Raw genomic sequence first — 18,856 nt, forward strand, 5'->3', positions numbered from 1 at the left:
GTGAATGCCATTCAAGTTCTATTGATCTAGCATAACGGTACAGATTTTTAAGGAGGCATATACCACCGGGCTGTCTCAGGGGTATGGAATACCTCTCACCCAAAAGGGCGTGAACTACTCTTTTTTGTGGCTGGGGGTTATTTCTGTGTTTATTCTGTGTTTCTGTGTATGCCCCCTTGTTCAGAATAAAAATCTATAAGTACTGATAATGATTTCAAGTTTGTTGAACTCGATAATTAGGGCGATGTTGAACTTTGGAATTGTACTACTGTGACCCGCAAATTGTCGTAGATGGACACGTTCTGGTGCTTGGAAATCTGCAACCCTCCGTAGCAGTCTCCTTGGATCAATAGACTCCAGTAACTTAATTTTGTGTATCGATCGAAACTGCTCCTTCGTCAAAATTTCAAAACGCCGGTCATAAACAACGCAAGCAAGAAAATAAAAGCAGGCTTTGGCCGTTGGTGCTATTTTACTTTAATAAAAGCGCAACCCTCCTATCACCTCTTTGGAATTTTCCTCGCCGGTATAGTTGAGAAGAGAAAATGATGGTTATCGTTACACTATTATTTAGCAGTCATACGATTTTAAACTAATGCGAGTTCCAATGCGTCTTTTACCGCACTTTAAAATTCCGTCTCCCTTACTGCACGGTTAAATTCCATTCAGCCAAAACACATTCCCCCTATTCTAAATTTAAACTTACAACAAATGATACGTCTACAAAATTCCATATACATTATACACACGTAATTACAAAATTTTATTTCTTCACGCCCAGGTGAAAAAGTATTATGTGTAATTGAAAATATTTACACCCATTACAGTCATATACCTCCGTGGGGTTTGAGGGGTATGTAAAACTCCCAGCCAAAAAGTCATACATGGTCATCACATTTACTAAAAGGACTTAATTCATGTAAAATCTGATTACACGGAGAGAGCTCTTTCCAATAAGACCAATTATGTGAAAATCGGTTAATCCAAACTGAACTTACATTTAATTCCTTAAAAAGATGTTCCAGTTCCCCTTCCTCCACCTTATATTTGATGAGCTAGCATGTTTGTTGGGTATATTTTAGGAAGAAAAATCATTTTTCTGCTTAACAATGTATCTTACGACCTCTAATGGCAAACCTAGAAACTAGAAAATAATTTCCAGCGATTTCTCTTGAACGCTTTTGTTAACAAAATCTTTGTCCCCAAGCTGTACAATTAACGATTCCATAGATATGGCCTGTGACCTTTATTAATAGGACACCCTGTACTTAGAAACAGTTCGTGACTGTCAACTCAAACAACTACTAGAAGAGCAAAGAAAATAAACATTGATTAATTTATTAAGTACTTTAATCGTGTAATGGACTTGTCCTTTGTGCACGCCAGTGGTATACTTTTAGAATCAATTCATATGTAAAAGTGACATGATTGACATTTAATTAGTAAAGTAAATTGCAGGATAGTAGGTATAGAAAGACGGGTAACAAATGTAGTGTACGAATGTGTAATTGGGCATTTAAGCTACCCTAAGAATATACCCATAAAGATATTCCATCAATAACAATATACATCTATAAGACCTTTGCACATTCGCGCATTCTTGACAAGTCATTTGAAACCACTATTGGTACATTTAGTAAATAGGGGTGAGTTTGCATTTTACTTTTTTATTATTATAAGGACACCATTCTAACAATGGGTGTTTTGGCAAGCAAGTCTTTTCATATAAACTGCTCTAAATTTAAACCCTCAAAGAAAGGATCCACATTTACCACGGGGGGAAAGAAGACGAAACCAATTATCAGCAGTGATGTTTGCATTTCCACAATAACTTCGTATTTGTTGGCACGCGACCCTATAATTATGCACAGGGATCGTAAAACCAGCATGAAAATTGTCATGCTAACGAGCAATTTCGTTAGAGATGTGATATACCGCCCTTCTTTGCGTTTCAACGCACACGCGGCACACGTAAAATTAGCACCCCATAAAAGCTAACTACAAGGATAATTCGAAATCGGTTGGCGAAAGAGCGCAAAGTTTCTATTAACATTGTAACTGTTACTCATTGTCGGCTATAAAATCGGATTTCGTGTTTATCGCATTTTTATACGACGACAACTATATATTTTGTAAGGATTGTCGGATAAAATGCGATAAAGTGAAATTTATTAACTCCATAATTTAGGTATTGACGTAGCCGAATGAGGCCGAAATATCGCTCTCCATGGCTTCCCGCCTTAGGCCTAATGTGATAAAATTACGTGAACGCACGCTTTGTGCAAGGATTTAATATTTATGAGGTCAAAATATCGTTTCACGTCTGATTGAACTGGGAGATATTGTACCCTCCGGCAGAAATCCCGAGGGAAGAGTATTAAACACGATGTCTACATTAAGTACACCCTATCTGACAGTAAGCCAGTGAAAGTGAACAAAAAAGATCAAGACAGGCAACTAGCAAGAAATGTTAAAAGGAACTGAGGTACCTACTTAATCAAACCTTCAACGGGGGTGCAACCAAAAACCGAATACTAAAGTCGCAACGGAAAGAGGAAATTAAAATAGATCCTGCGGCGTCCTGAAAAGTTAAGGAGTGAAGAAGCAAGTCCAATAGTGGTAGAGGACGGAAAAAGGGAAACGAGTAGTGTTGCCGCTGGTTCAGTCTAGTCTCGTCTCGTCTCCTCACGTTTAGTCTCGTTTGGTCTCGCCATACTATTACTATTACTTAAACACTTAAAGATAATCCATCCAAGTTATTTTGTAAAATCTTACTCTTGTGGTCTACTACGCAGTAAATATGTAACTACCTATCTATACCTACAGTGACTGTATCAGGATATGCCATATGCAATATACAATGTTACTTAACACAACGAAAAGTGTAAGCATGGCATTTTAGCCCCAAAATGGCGACCGGAACCAGCGACCAATCAAAAACGAGATACCTTGTTGTCGCCACTGTTTTAAATTGAGTCACTGTACCTACTACACTACTAACTAAATACAAATTTCGAGAAAAAATTCAAAGGGCTTGATCTAGTAGTCCAATCTTGGAACTGTATGAAATTATGGATTCTACGGGCCAAATTCTATAAGAAAATGTTTTTTCCCGGTCGATCTCAGACAATTTTTTTTACGGCCTCAAAAAAAGGCAGTGTATAACCTTCCTTTTTTACCAAAAATCGACTGCTCCCAAAATTTCTCGGGAAAACACTTTTTCTCACTAATTTTGGTGCGTAGAATCCAAAACATTCGTACTTTTTCGCTTAGACCCTCAATCAAGTTATGGACTAAATATGAATTTCGAAAAAAATTCAAAGGGCTGTAACTTTTGATCTAGTAGTCCAATCTTGGAACTGTTGAAATTATGGATTCTACGGGCCAAATTCTATAAGAAAATGTTTTTTCCCGGTCGATCTCAGACAATTTTTTTTTACGGCATCAAAAAAGCCAGTGTATAACCTTCCTTTTTTACCAAAAATCGACTGCTCCAAAATTTCTCGGGAAAACACTTTTTCTCACTAATTTTGGTGCGTAGAATCCAAAACGATTCGTACTTTTTCACTTAGACCGCTCAATAAAAAGTTATATGGACTAAATATGAATTTCGAAAAATAATCAAAGGGCTGTAACTTTTGATCTAGTAGTCCAATCTTGGAACTGTTTCAAATTATAGATTCTACGTACCAAACTCTATAAGAAAATGTTTTTTCCCGGTCGATCTCAGACAATTTCTTTTCCGGCCTCAAAAAAAGGCAGTGTATTACCTTCCTTTTTACCAAAATTCGACTGCTCCAAAATTTCTCGGGAAAACACTTTTTCTCACTAATTTCGGTGCGTAGAATCCAAAACGATTCGTACTTTTTCACTTAGACCCCTCAATAAAAAGTTACGGACTAAATACGAATTTCGAGAAAAAATTCAAAGGGCTATAACTTTTGATCTAGTAGTCCAATCTTGGAACTGTTTGAAATTATGGATTCTACGGGCCAAACTCTATAAGAAAATACAATAAGCGAGCATTTAATTTAATATAAAGCAATTCGCTAGATGCTATTAAGTATTATAACCAAAGTAAGCAGGTATACTGCTATTGATCAGAGTATCCGCAATAAAATAAAATCGAGATGGCGAAGGTTTCCTGGATTAGGAAAAATTACCGTTATTGTATAGGACCTATGGTAATTAAGTCCTAAATCAGTATGTTCGGCGACGGTTTATGTAAACAATTGGAATTCGTGGTACTTGAATGGAATTGACAGCTACCGTTACAAAATATATAGATATATCTCAAACTGATTCGTAATTAGCTTTTCATGTTTAAACAATACGAAAAATGGGAAGCATTGGAAGTGAAAGCGAACGGAACATGGTGGAATTTAAGTTCGTAATAACCGGAACGTCCTCGAGAACTGGCACGAAAAGGGGATTAGAAGTAATTAATATATTTAAAGTACAGCATTCCCTTAGGAATGAATGAATTAATTCTTTATTTCTCGAGTGTAAAATATTAAATGCTACAGTGGACATCCCTAAGTACAACTGCAATGGGTTGAGAATTTTATATTTCATAGCTAGTTCTGTTTCACGTTTCATACCTAATTAACTTTGCAGAGGACTAATAAAAGTTATATCTACTACTAAAAAAAGGGACAGGATATTTTCATTTCTCTATCAATAAATCACATTTTCAGGCAGTTTATCTTTCGAGACAGCGTAAATTGAATAAGTGGATTTCTTACCGAACCTTCATAGGGTGGAAGTGCCCACTATTCAGACGCAATTTTCGTTCATGTAACATATCCAATACGACTTCCTTTGCATTTTCCATCACTTTTAGTATCTTTAAATAAATTTACGAGTGATGATGGCCTTTCAGTTCTGAGGGAAGTACAATGTACGAGGTATGTTCAATAAGTAAATTACTTACGTACATCGTACATAATTAACATAGATTAAGGCAGATAATCTGTGATATATAAATAGCATATAACCCTGGGCACACGCCTGCTCTTATAACTACTTTAACTGGAATATAATGGTTCGTGAAAAACAATTCATAATAAATCTTTAACAGTAGAAAAACTTCCGCACAAACAATGTACGCAATCACTTTTAAATTCCTATTCGAATTTAATTTTTAATGCACCCAAATAGTACGCTTCGGTTCAGGAACCCAAGCGAGAATCTCTCAGCCATTAGCACGTTTGAGAAGTGACCCCTTTTCTGAACGCAAAGGACTCGACTCCTCTTTAACCAATAGGAAACCCGCATTACTGTCACGTGATCGGATTTTCGTACAACGCACCGAATCTTTTAGATCTGAAGAACTCGTGGCAACCGCGCTTGCTTCCCGTAATACATTTCTTAATATGGCTTCTAATCGCCAGACATATTTTCGTTCAGGTTCGCTATGAAGCGGTACGTGTTCCTCCTACAAACTCATCTTCTACAGAGATTTATTTATTTTATCTATGAACATAACAGGTTGCCCCAATAACAATGTTCATGTATTAATTTTAAAAAGAAACTATTCGAAATTATAAAGAATATAAAAAAATATGTTAAGAGTATTTAAATAAAAAAAGACAAAGGAAAACAAAAGAAAGAATAAAAAAGAAAAATGCTGTGAAAAAAAATTTTTTTTTTACAGTTCTTGAATATTGTCACACGATCTTGCAAACTGCCTTAGGGACATATAAAAAATATCTATGGTGTTATTCCATATATGCACACTATTATAAAGATGTAATGCTGCTAGCAATGCAGAGTTTTTACAATAATCTGTGTTGACGCGGGGGATATAAAATAAATTTCGAGTTCTTGATGGTATAACATTTGGAACATAGAAGTTGATTGTGCCTCTCATAGCTGTATCGTCAATCAAATTATTCAGAATTTTAAATAGAAAAATAAGAGAATGGACATTCCTTATATGCTCCAACGTTTTTAATTGGAATGACTCTCTTATAGACTTATAAGATATCAAGAAAGGATACGTGCCATAATGCTTGTAATATACATATTTTAAGAATTTAAACTGTACACGTTCAATAAGTTGACACTCTTTAGAATTGTAGGGTTTCCAGATAATAGATGCGTACTCTAATTTGGATCTAACAAAGACATTGTATAAAATACTTAACGTACTAATAGTTAATTGACAAGAGTTCCTTATAACAAATCCAAGGTTTCTATATGCAACCGCTGTTATTTTATTTATATGGTTTTTAAACGACTAATCACTCGCAAGTGTGACACCTAAATCAGCTGTTTCATAAACTCTTTCAACTGTGATACCATTGATATCATATTCGAAAAATATGGTATTTTTCCGCTTAGAAAATGTCAACACTTTACATTTACTTACATTAAATTCTAGTTTGAAAGTTGTACTCCAAGCAGTCAATGCTGTTAAGTCGGTTTGCAATTCAGCGCAATCAGCTGTTGAACTTACAGACTTAAACAACTTTAAGTCATCTGCAAACAGCAAAACCTGAGAATAGCGTATTTCTCGAGTTATGTCGTTAACAAAAAGTAAAAATAATAATGGTCCCAAGTTTGAGCCTTGAGGCACCCCAGAATATGTATGAAAAACTCGAGAAATATGATTCTTATAAGAGACAATTTGTGAACGACCTCTCAAATATGATATCAACAGTTTTAATAAGGGCACTGACAAACTGTACTGTATTAATTTATCCATAAGCTTATCATGATCTACGGTATCAAATGCTTTTTTAAAGTCAGTGTATATAACATCAACCTGGTTTCTTTTATCCAACGCAAGAGAAGCGTAATGTACAAAATTACAAAGATTTGTTACCGTAGATCTTTTTGGCATGAAACCATGTTGATGGATAGATATACAGGATTTAACATGATCAAATATATACTTATAGAGTATACTTTCAAAAATTTTTGCAGGAGTGGAAAGTACAGCAACCGGTCTATAATTACTGATTACTTTAGAATTCCCGGATTTGTGAATAGGAGTAACTTTAGTTAATTTCCATTTGTTGGGAAATATAATAGTTTTAATAATTAAATTAAATATTGTATGCAATGGCTTTACTAGATATTCTCGACAAGCCTTAAAAATATATGGTGGAATTCCATCGGGTCCACAAGACTTTTTTGGCTTAAGACGCTTGATCGCTAATTCTATATCACAAATCGTGATTTCATTAATGTGTAGTGCACTGTCAATAAAGGTTTCCTGTGAACTGTCAATATTTAAATTATACCCCGCAGAACAATCAGAATATATGGATTTAAAATAGTCCGCAAAACAATTGGCAATATCCTGAGACTTATAATATGTAATGTTATTGTATGACATGGATAATTCAGTTGATCTTCCGTGAATATTGTCAATGAAATTCCAGAACCTATTACAGTTATCAGCAATATCCGATTCAATTGATCTGATATATTGTAGATAGGCATTTTGAATTTCATTTTTTATGTTCGATCTTAAATTCAGATATTTAATTAACCAGTATTCAGATAAATGTCGTTTTTTCCTGAATTTGTCTTTAAGTTTTAGATTTACGATTATGGAATGAGTAAACCAAACTGGATATTGTCGCCGAAATAATTTAGTTTTAGGTACACAATCGCTAATGATTGAATTAAACTTCTGGTAAAACAAATCCACGGGATCATTAACTGCATCTACCAAATGTAAATCATCCCAAGCGCAGTTGCGTATTAAATTATGCATTTTCAAGAAATCAGCTCTTTTATAATTGAATCGAGGAATTGAATTATTTTCTTTTGCTGTGGATTGTTTCACCAACTTTACTGTTAGTAACAATGGTGGATGATGACTATCTACTGGAACTAAAGCGTCAGACTCCTCTTCAATCCGAATAGCAGACATATCCATGTTAGAAATAACAAGATCAAGCGTTCTGTGATTACAGTTTTGAATATTATTAATCAGCTTAAAGTCAAGTAAATTTAAAAACTTATTAAGTTCCCTAGCTTTATTTGAACCGCGCTGAAGATCATAATCACAATCTGAAATTTCAGGTATATTAAAATCACCAACTATTATACTAGTATATCTATTAAATATATCAATATGCTTTTCTGTATCATCAAAAAAATTTAAGTATAAGTCTAAATTTTCACCAGGAGGTATATACACATTACATATAAAATACTTTTTTCCATGATATACAACTTTAACCCACAACCCTTCAACTCCATTCATAAAACAATTTAAATTTTCTGACAAAAATGCTGCTTTAACAGCGATTAATACCCCACCACCTCGCAAATGATTAACCCTATCCTTCCTATACACAATATATCTACTATCAAACAGTTAATTACTGAAAATACTGTCATTAAGCCACGTTTCACTCAAACATATAATATCATAGTTGCACATTAACACATTCACAAGTAAAGAACGTACCTTAGTCCTTAAGCCACGCACATTCTGGTAATAGATGCTGAATGCATTACTGTTTGCTGCCATTAGGATCGATTGATGATTTAAACTTCATCAAGTCGCCTTCCGCTAATACTTCGTGAATTGTCTAACGTTTACTAATTACTTGTTCAATATGTAGATTGTAAATTTGCAGATCAATAAAACAAATAAAAATATTGATGGCAACAGCTAGTGCGAACAATGCACCACGCCACCACAACTCGCTTATAATTATATGAGATTACATTTCCATTAAAGGAAACGAGCCCGCTGCCTTTTCCCGTTATGATTGTCTAAATTTAAACCATTTTCCCTTTCAAAGTTACTTAAAAAGCTTTAGTTTAAATCTAATTAAAATATTACAACTTATGCAAAACTCTTCTGTAAATTAAGAGCTTTGATTAACAAATAGAATATTAAACGCCAGCACATTTAAAGCGAATTCAACTTTTTAAATTGATTTAGTTTTATACCTGCGAAAAGTTTCGAAGCAACGAACTTAATAATTAACGAAATTGTCGTAATTAATTATTACAGATGTTGCTTTTACTTCCCGCTGAATTCTAAAGGATACCGAGTGTAATATTGATCAATTACCTAGCGGTTATGGTAAAGCCAATAACGTACTATTCTAATTAACTTAGCTATCCTCACCTAACCCTCTCTTGGGCAAGTGGCTCCATTTTGTCATGGCGAGGATTTGGAGTTCCATAGGCGTAAGCTTTGAAATAAATGTACTCGCGCAGTTTTTAAGGATTGTAAACGTCCCCTTCACTTTCTAAATCAACATGTTCTTGCACTTTTCAAAAGAAAAGCCTTATAGGTTTTTCTACCCAAAGCAAATTGATCTATTTGTGTCACTTTTTTCATTGAATATGCCTGTTGCTTCCGAAAAGATTACGTTATCGCTACAGAAATAAATTTTACCTTATTTTTCCGTTTTCATCCCGCTGCCACATACATTCACGTATTCGGAACGCTGAAAAGAAAAAACAATTTGGATTATACATCGTTTATGAGCGCATTAGCATTTTCAACGACGACAAAAACAACCTTTACATAATTCAATTCCTTGGGAACAGGGGATAAAATTAAATATTTCAGGTAGGAGAAATTGAGAGAAATTTTTTAAATGGAAAATCACTTTTCTCTCCGTTTTATACCAAATAAATTTAAATAATTTATGTGCAAACGTAGACATCTACCTTTACTTGCGAGGTTGATGCCAAATCAATGGCGGCGTTTAGCATAGTTTATGCACACGCTAAGCAAATGCGTAAATGTAGACGAAAGACGTTTTAAAGGTCGTCCTTGAAATATATTATAATTGGAGATCCTGAAGTTGGTATAAATGGTATCCAGTTTACGTCTCCAATTCAAAAATGGCCATAATTTTACACCCCATCCGTTACCGTTACTGGGGAGAAGGAAAAACTCAATTTCTTTAGTGCATAAAAAAGAATTATTGTTATTGTAACGTGATTTATAAATTCGGGTTCGATTTATATCAATATTTATTAAACAGAACTAAAACACTATAAAATCCGTACAATTTATATCGATTATTTATATCACTCACAAATTTATATCGATTATTTATATCACTCACACTTCGCAATTTATCTTTCCGTGCTCGATGTTTACGTACTCGTTCGGTAGTAGACTGCCGCGATGATCGGTCCGCAACCATTTATACACGCAAGCAATGTAAGTCCAGTACATTCTCGAATACTCCTACACAATCACGCTATCGCGCGCGTAGAAAATTCCAGAGCGCCAAAGGTGACGTCATGTCTGGAGCATTTCCGTTACATTATTGAGGAGGATCCAAAAATACGAAAGTATATAGGACGTTCCATAAAAAAATGTCGACTGTAACGGTAGCTTTAAATTTCGATTTATTTTATTCTAATTTTATAAAGCAGGAATTTTTTTCCAGATAGTGTTAAAGCAGGTTAAGAATTACTTAGCGTAGAAAATTTACAGGGTGTCGAAATTTAGAGGGCCCATTTTTCCAATAAATTATGTTGCTAGTGGAATTTCAACGGTAAATCTACAAAGATTTAGTGAATTGTCCTCTCTGTGGTTTTCATAATGGGTTCGGATGTGTCTGTATTAAGTATCCCTCTCCCTCTCAGCACTAGGTACTGGTAACACAATGTAGAGTGGTTAAGATCGGAAAAATCCTAGTCCAGTTCAGGCTTTAAGGTGATAGGCTAAATGTAAAGACCGAAAACTGCACCAGAACTTCCCTCATCTTAAAAACGGGTTTTACATTTGGCCTACCACCTTAAACTACGTGGGAATTGATTTATTTCCTTAGATTTTAATTGGTAGTGCAATATAATGAAGAAAACGAATCAACGGTTAAAGATGTCCGATTTTATTAATAAAAACCCACTTTTTTGGCGTTCATTAATCAGTAAGAATTTAATGTGGGGATCATTTCGGGAGATTTTTGGATTCATTCGGTGCTGAGCTGCGGAGTTGTTAACCGTAGAACTTCAAGAGAAAGTTTACGGATATAGTACGTTAGCCAGGAACTGAAGCATGATTCAGTTTTGAGTTACTGGAGCCTTAATCTGACTGGTAATAGTATAGTTTCTTTTCGTGAAAGGGCACAGGATGTATCCATTTCGATGATCTCGATAAAAATTCGTGTATGTGCCAAGGGTGCGTAAACGTTTGGTGAAATTCGCATCTGAATTTGGGATTTTGTGACTCTGGGAAAATAAAGTGTTTAAATTAAAAAAAGCGCGAATAAATTAAGGGATTCAACAGGAAAGAAAATATTATGTTTAGACGAGACGAGTTATTTTTCATTGTGTGTGCGCACTATAAATACAATTAATTAGCTCCGACTAAAGCATGAACTCTGTCCATTTCGTGTAAAAATTACGTTGGTAGAGTTGAAGGTGACAGTTTAATTTAAAAAAAAACAATTATAATCGCGGTTGGACGTTTTTTCGTTACCGAAGGTCAAATTCGCCCAATTTGTGACCGAAGCTTTTATTTTGAATTTAATTTTTCAATTGGCTAGTAAAAATAGGAAAATTAATGTTCATTTAGAACAGATTCCCACGTCCGCCAAAATTTAAGAACCATAAACGTAAAAATAACCAGAAAAAAAATAAGTTACGGGTTAATTTTGTTTAGAAGTAAAAATAAGGAGATGCCGCCATACACAGAACCGTTACTACACCAGGAAACAAAACGTAAACAATTCAAGACAACAGGAAGACATTCTTGACAAGGACAATATATTAAACTAGGTTATTAAATAAGCAATTCTGTGATATAAATAGCATGTAGTTCTTACAATAAATATTATCAGTTCTCAACTGTAAAAGTGTGTAACTCGTTATGTGAAGACTGAGTTTCTGAGTTACGAGATAGTCTCCGACCGAAATTTTATTTTGCAGCATGAAACCCCGCCCAGTCAATAATAAAGCCAAAATAAATAAATATAAGTTTCGCTTGGGAGAGCTAGGGATTTACGACCCTCAGCTCTACAATTAAAGCTCTGCAAAAAATGTCGTTTTTCAGTGTCTTCCCAGACAAATATTGTCCAAGGGTTTTTAATGAGCTTTTGTTCTTTCATTGTTTTTTGTATTTCAAATAATAAAAGTCGTTAGGGATTGGTGGTGCGAGGGATACTAACCAATAGAAATTTTAGACATCGCCACGTCTGGGATCTACTCGTCAAGTCATTTTACGTACAATTTTAGGGAAAGAAATTACTCATTATCCACTATAGTACTATACTATATACACGATTTAGGGATAGACCAGGTATCTTCAGGAATTCTAAGGCGGATGACGGCTTCGGTTGATTCATATCTTGATGCAATAAGGTGTGATGTTTAACGTTACAATCAGATACACGACAAGTACCGCCGGAACAGTTCTTGATAAAGTGGTTCGACTGAAGGCAGATGAAGCACAAGTTCTTGTCGCTCACGATGTTGCACGTCTCTGCGTCCGACTTAGTTTTTAAAACTTCGGCATCTCCGGATTGTGTGATAAGAACAAGACTCGCCTTGAGCCATAACAAGAACGCAGAGTTTAGTATTACGAGTATTTGAGTTCTGTGACGTAAATGTAGCTTCCAACACTCGTACTCTTTTCATTGTTACAGAGGATCTAGAACAAGAGAGAGATAATAAATAAATAAATAAACTAATTGCATCGACACGCACCAGCAATTCCACTCAATGCTATCTAAAATTAACAAAATAACATGAATATCAATTAGCAGTTCAAAAATGCTTATTCTGGAGCTTGTTCTCAAAACCTGTCCATCTAAAATTCCAGACTCCACGTCAAGAAATAAGACCCTCGACAGTATAATTAAGCAAATGCCATTAAACGTCCCTAAAACTCGAAATCGCTATGCTAAACCCACCTCCCTATCACTAAGTTATCTGATGGTGACATAAGAGGCACGGTCGTATTTTTAACCGATGGCTAGAGTGAGAAGCATCCGCCTTTTTCAAGACCACTGCTATTTTTCGATCCTCCAATAGACTGTATTCCATTATCTGTTGAAAGCCTCGTCTAAATTACTTGATATTTTACATGGCGCTTCACTGTGCGCCCTAAATAAGAAATGTGAAAATTGCTCCAGAAAGACAACAGCAAAATTTGCCTGCTATTGAGTCAGCTCCCCCATGACTCCTTATTTTCATCCACCACAACTCGGTTTTGCTACTAAAGGACATACAGTGATATTCATTTAGAAGTAGACATAAGGATTTCCTATGACTAGTTTTAAATGACAAAAACTCTTCTGAAGGACGCCTAATTTTATGCAACCAAAATAACTTCTTATTTATAACAAATGAAGCTTTTGCTGTTATATTAATTAATTAGATAAAAAATAAGACATAGTAAACAACCCTCAATTTCAAGGGAGGATATAAAACTGAATGTATTAATTTTTGTGGAAGAAAATCCCATGAAAAAGGGAAATAGCTGCCGAATTTATCATAGCCTAAAAGCATACTATTTACAGTCCAGGAGGCAGCGACATTTTTTGTGCACTCATTTCTACAAAGCTGATATTCTGCCATTTTATTGTTTTGATTGTACAAGTAAACAAAAAATTATTCGATTGAACTTATTTCTACAAAGATGAAACTTTTGTTGGAAAAAGTTGATGTCATAAGAAACCAAAAAAAAATGATCTACCGATCGCGTGATGTTACTAAGGTCTCGGTAGACACGCTGGAAGGTACGATTTTCCGAGCGCAGCTGCAGCACTGCTCTTCTAAAAGTACCGCTAAATTATTATATACACGGGCATAAAATAAAAATATTTCAAAAACGAACATAGGCAATTAACATGGGAAAAAGGTTTTTTGGAGATCGTTGCTCCCCATGATAATTTAGATCTTAGCGGGTTTATAATGACACCAATCGAAAAAAGATTTTTTTGTCTTTATCTAATGATATATAGTACGTTGGGTATGCCAAAAAAAACTGCACTTTTTGATTGGAATATGCCACTTTCTGTGGTAATAGTTAATACCAAAAGGCAACTTTTGAGATAGGGAGCCACTCAAAAATCCGTGCAGGAAACCAAAATGGTGGCCGCCAAAATGGCGCCATTAACCGCAATATATTTTTTTGTGTCTCTGCTCCTAATAGTCCGATTTTAATTTTCTTTTTTTTTATTGAAAGCTCTTGTGACGAGGAAACTTTTTTGCTAAGGATTTAGCACAATTTTAAAAAAGTGTCTCTTAAGGTCTGATGATGAATCGGTCTATACGATTCGAAGTCGATTAGCTAAGGAAATATTAAAATTCAATTATTTGAAAAACGAGTTTTATTGCATCAATTTGTATCGACAAATAATTCACTACGTCAAGAAAATAGTGGTTGCTATTTAAAAACAGTGTGCCCCCTTTGACCGTGCAGAAGTGTGCTACTGACCCCAAATTGAATGTACGTGAATTGGTAGCAAACTTTTTATAATTATGGATGTCATAAAAAGCTTCTTTAAAAAATGTTATGAAGATAAAATTTTCACCCTGTATAAAAAGCATATCCGGAAAACGGTTAGCCTCGTGGTTAGCATTACGAAAAAAAACCAATAAGACCTACAAAAATAATTCTTTTGTTAAGGGATACCCGGGGATACCTATAAAAAATATCAAAATGTATAGGCTGCCCTCGAGAACACCCTATATACCTAAAAATACATTTTAGACTTCCCCTCAGGCTTCTCGTACCAACAAACCGTTACCATTAATCTCAACCATTGAGGCTCTATCGTCCGCTTACAGAAGGTGGATTCCCTGTATAATAAAAATGATTCAACTTATATGAATAGGTATCTAAAACTTGGAAATCATGATATTCCGTTAATATTCTTAAAGAAAACCCGAGAGAAAACCCTCGAAAAACCCATGATCTGATAAATAAGCACTCCAAATTTCACATTCGTCGTAGCTTTAACCAACTAGTTAAATAAAATAGGATAAGTAAGAGCGAGAGTAAGAGTTAAAATTGATATACTGAGTGTTTCTTTAATTACTTTAAAAGCAGAGTGGATTTTCTGTTTTTCAGAGAAAAAAATTGACGAGGCTTTTCCTTTCAATTTCCATAATGCTTGATCTCGTGCCTGATGAAACAAATATTGCGCATTTTAAAAAAAAAACATGGCGGATTGAAATTTTCCGAACTTGCAGGGTAGATACAAGGAGTTTTGGGGCTGAATCGATTAAATTTCTAAACGATGGCCTTTTTTGTCGAAAAGATCGGGATATTGCACAATTAAGAGCTTACTTGTGATTCAAATTCGTAAAAAACACACTTTTTTAAAATTGTGCTAAATCCTTAACAAAAAAATATATTTCGGCTAATGGCGCCATTTTGACGGCCAACATTTTGGTTTCCTGCACGGATTTTCGAGTGGCTCCCTATCTCAAAAGTTGCTTTTTGGTATTAACTATTACCACAGAAAGTGGCATATTCCAATCAAAAAGTGCAGTATTTTCCCCATTCTAGCCATGTACCCGACGTACTAATACGAATTAGTTCATTTTCAGTTGTATTTCTCATTATTAACGATCCTCGAGATTGTTTATAATTTTGTATTGCTGTCTGTCTGTTACCATTGCTCCACGTCCTTCCAACAAGTTAATTGGTTTACTTCTTCATAAAAAATTGTTTTCGCATTTATACTGCCCTAAGACTGCTAAGACTGGCTAGCAAAATCTGTGTCCTTCACAGGTGTACCAATATGTATAGAACAAGGTCGGATTCATGGTCTGTCACTTCAAAAGCACTGGTAGATAGATATACTGAAGATATAATTCATAAATCATTCTAGGAACTCTGAACTTAGTATATAATCCAAGTCCCTTAGGCCCCCGCGGACTGTCTAGAGACGACAACAAACGGGTAGATGGACTCACTCTGATTCCTTGGAAAAATGGACGTACTCTCATATGGGATGCCACTTATGTACTTGGACACATTGGCTCCTTCTCATCTTCCAATTTCCACAAAGGAATCGTGTTCGATGGCTGATACATCGGCCAAACAGAAAATTGGGAGTTTCTCTCACCAAACAAAATTATTTTATCGTTTGTTTTTTGTGGAGACACTTGGGGCCTTCTGTGATGAAGCTTTGCAACTCACAAAACAACTTTCCATTATAAGCGTTGATTTAACATCCAACTCATTTCTTTATTATGAACTTAATATTGCCATAGAAAGAGGAAACGCATGCTCCGTTATTTATTTATTTATTTATTTATTTATTTAACCAGAAACCATACAGAATAAAAATTCCAATTACATGGCACTGGGGCTCTGAACAAATATTAGGACTTAAGATCTAATTTTATTTATTATTGAATTTAGGGGATCGTGAAAAAGTCGATATCATTAACTGAGGACAACTTATTTAAAGTGATCAAGATCTTAATAAGTGGGGAAGTTGTGTTGTTAACTACAAAAATAGTATTATTTTGCCTTAGCTTAACAAATGGTACCTTAAGCTTAATTTTTTGAAGTAATTCGGAAGAGTATAACAAGTTGTGTAAAATTTTGAAGACAAAAATTGTGGAGGCAATGTACCGTCGGGTTTCTAACCTCGTTATATTTAAGCCGAAAGTACTATTTAAGTAATTAAGCTGGGTACCGTAAGAGATCAAATGTGGATAATTTTGGGTTGACCTAAAAAACATTACTGGGATGAACTTTTTCTGCACTTTTTCGATCATGTCTGAGTATTTGAGAGTTTGAGGAGACCAGATACATGCAGCATACTCAAGCTTGGATCTAATAAACGCATTAATAAGGTTAGCATTGTCTGTATATTCGTGAAATTGAGTGTATTTCTGATAACGAAACCAAGAAGTTTGTAACACTCATTTGTTAGGTATTCAATGTGTAAGTTGAAGTTAAGGTTGGTATTGAAAAACACGCCCAGGTCCTTAACGGAGGTGACTCGTAGTAAGACCTTTCCATTCATCTTATAGTCAAAAAGTAAGGGGTTTTTCGATCTAGTAAAAGTAAGGACTTTACACTTATTGATATTTAGTTTTAGTTTATTTTTGATACACCACTTAATTACTGAGTTAATGTCCTCTTGAATATTTAAACAGTCACTTGGGGATTGGACTTTATTAAAAAGTTTTAGGTCGTCCGCAAATAGTAGTGCTTTCGAGTTTTTTATCACTCGCGGTAAATCATTTATGTATAAGAGAAACAGAAAAGGACCAAGAAGTGTTCCCTGGGGAACGCCTGATGAGGGATAAAATTCGGCTGAATTCACACCATTGAATTTCACTCTTGTTTTACGGAGAGATAAATATGATTTCAAGAATTTGACGGTCGGATTACTTACGCAATTTAAAACAAGTTTACGGAGCAAGACTTGATGGGATACTGTATCAAATGCCTTCGCAAAATCTGTATAAACACAGTCCACCTGGGCTCTCTCATCCAAGGCTCCTGCTGAGAAATGCGTAAACTGCATTAAATTGGTAATCGTTGATTTGTTCCGCGTGAAACCGTGCTGTTGATCTGCAATTATACTGCTGAGATGGGAATAAAGTCTAGTATAGATCACTCTTTCGAAAATTTTCGCTATTGCTGGTATAATTGCAATTGGGCGATAATTCTCAACTAATTTTCGGCTTCCACTTTTGTGAATTGGTGTTATTCTGGTGCATTTCCAAGCTTCAGGGAATGTACATGTTTGCAAAGCTAAATTAAATAGATGTTGTAAGGGGGTTACCAATAAAGATGCACATCCTTTCACGATGTAGGGTGGGATTCCATCTTCGCCTATAGCCGACCTCGGTTTCAATTTTTTAATTGCTTCCAGTATCTCGGATTCATGTAACTGAGTCAAGTGCAATTTGGATAGCACCAGGTCCGATTCCACGTCATCTTCCGGGTCATCGTTCCTCTCCATAGTGTAGACTGACTCGAAGAAGGATGCAAAGGCGTCCGCAATGCTTCTGGCGTCCGTTAACGAGGTGTCTTTGTACTCAAAAACTCCAGGTAGTTGACTATTCTTCCTCAACGACTTGATGTAGTTCCAGAATTTATTGGAATTCTTCCGCAGATCCATTTCGATTTGATTAATGTACCTCTTATTAGCAATGTGGATCATTCTTTTGAGTTCTTTTCTGGCTTCAATGAAGTCTTCCGATTGGCCCTGTAACCGAAACTTATTTTTCTGTTTGATTTTCTTAATAATGTCTATATTAAACCAGCTAGGATACATATTGGCACTCCTAATTGTAACCTTGGGGACACATTCATCGAAAATGTTCATTACCGTTTGATTAAAGCTAGTTACTGCATCATCTACCGATTTGAAATTCTTCAGGATAAGAGACTCCTTCCAATTAATCTCGCGAAAAAGGACGTACATTTTAAGAAAATCTGCTTTTTTGAAATTGAAGTTGGTTAACTTGGTAATTCGCTTAGCTGGTCTATGGACTTTGTACACTATTTCTAGTGCAGGATGAAGTGGATTAATTTTATCCAGTGAGTCGACAGCAGATTTAATTTCCGCGTTTAAGTTAGTTAAAATTAGGTCAAGGGTTCTATTATTGCAGTTTTTAACCGTATTAATGAGTTTTAAGTTGTACATCGAAGCTATATTATGGGAAATTTCCCTCCTGGTAATAAGATAGTATAATTTATCTATTTATTTATATCATGTTAAATGACCCAAGTAATGAATCCATTTTAGTTAAAAATTAATTAATTTTAAAAATAAAAAAAAATGAATTTATATTCCTATATTTATATTGTGGCACAGTGACGACCCATTTCGGAAAACATATCAGGTTTTAATATTAATAATTTTCTCATTGATCTTGTACGATTTTGACTCGTGTATCATTGCTTCCGTATCCACTTGTGAAATTAATTTCC

General features: G+C 35.0%; 1 protein-coding gene across 1 annotated transcript in view; it reads right to left on the reverse strand.

Moving 5' to 3' along the window:
* The window catches only part of LOC116178551 (neuropeptide CCHamide-1 receptor-like), a 209,999-nt gene that overhangs the window by 128,056 nt on the left and 63,087 nt on the right, over positions 1-18,856 (reverse strand). Inside the window, exon 2 of the mRNA XM_031498073.1 lies at positions 9,377-9,428. The gene's annotated coding sequence lies outside the window, so the exon portion shown is untranslated. The remainder of the gene's footprint in view (positions 1-9,376; positions 9,429-18,856) is intronic.

Source organism: Photinus pyralis, unplaced genomic scaffold, assembly GCF_008802855.1.
Source record: "Photinus pyralis isolate 1611_PpyrPB1 unplaced genomic scaffold, Ppyr1.3 Ppyr1.4_LG8, whole genome shotgun sequence".
Lineage (NCBI taxonomy): Eukaryota > Metazoa > Arthropoda > Insecta > Coleoptera > Lampyridae > Photinus > Photinus pyralis.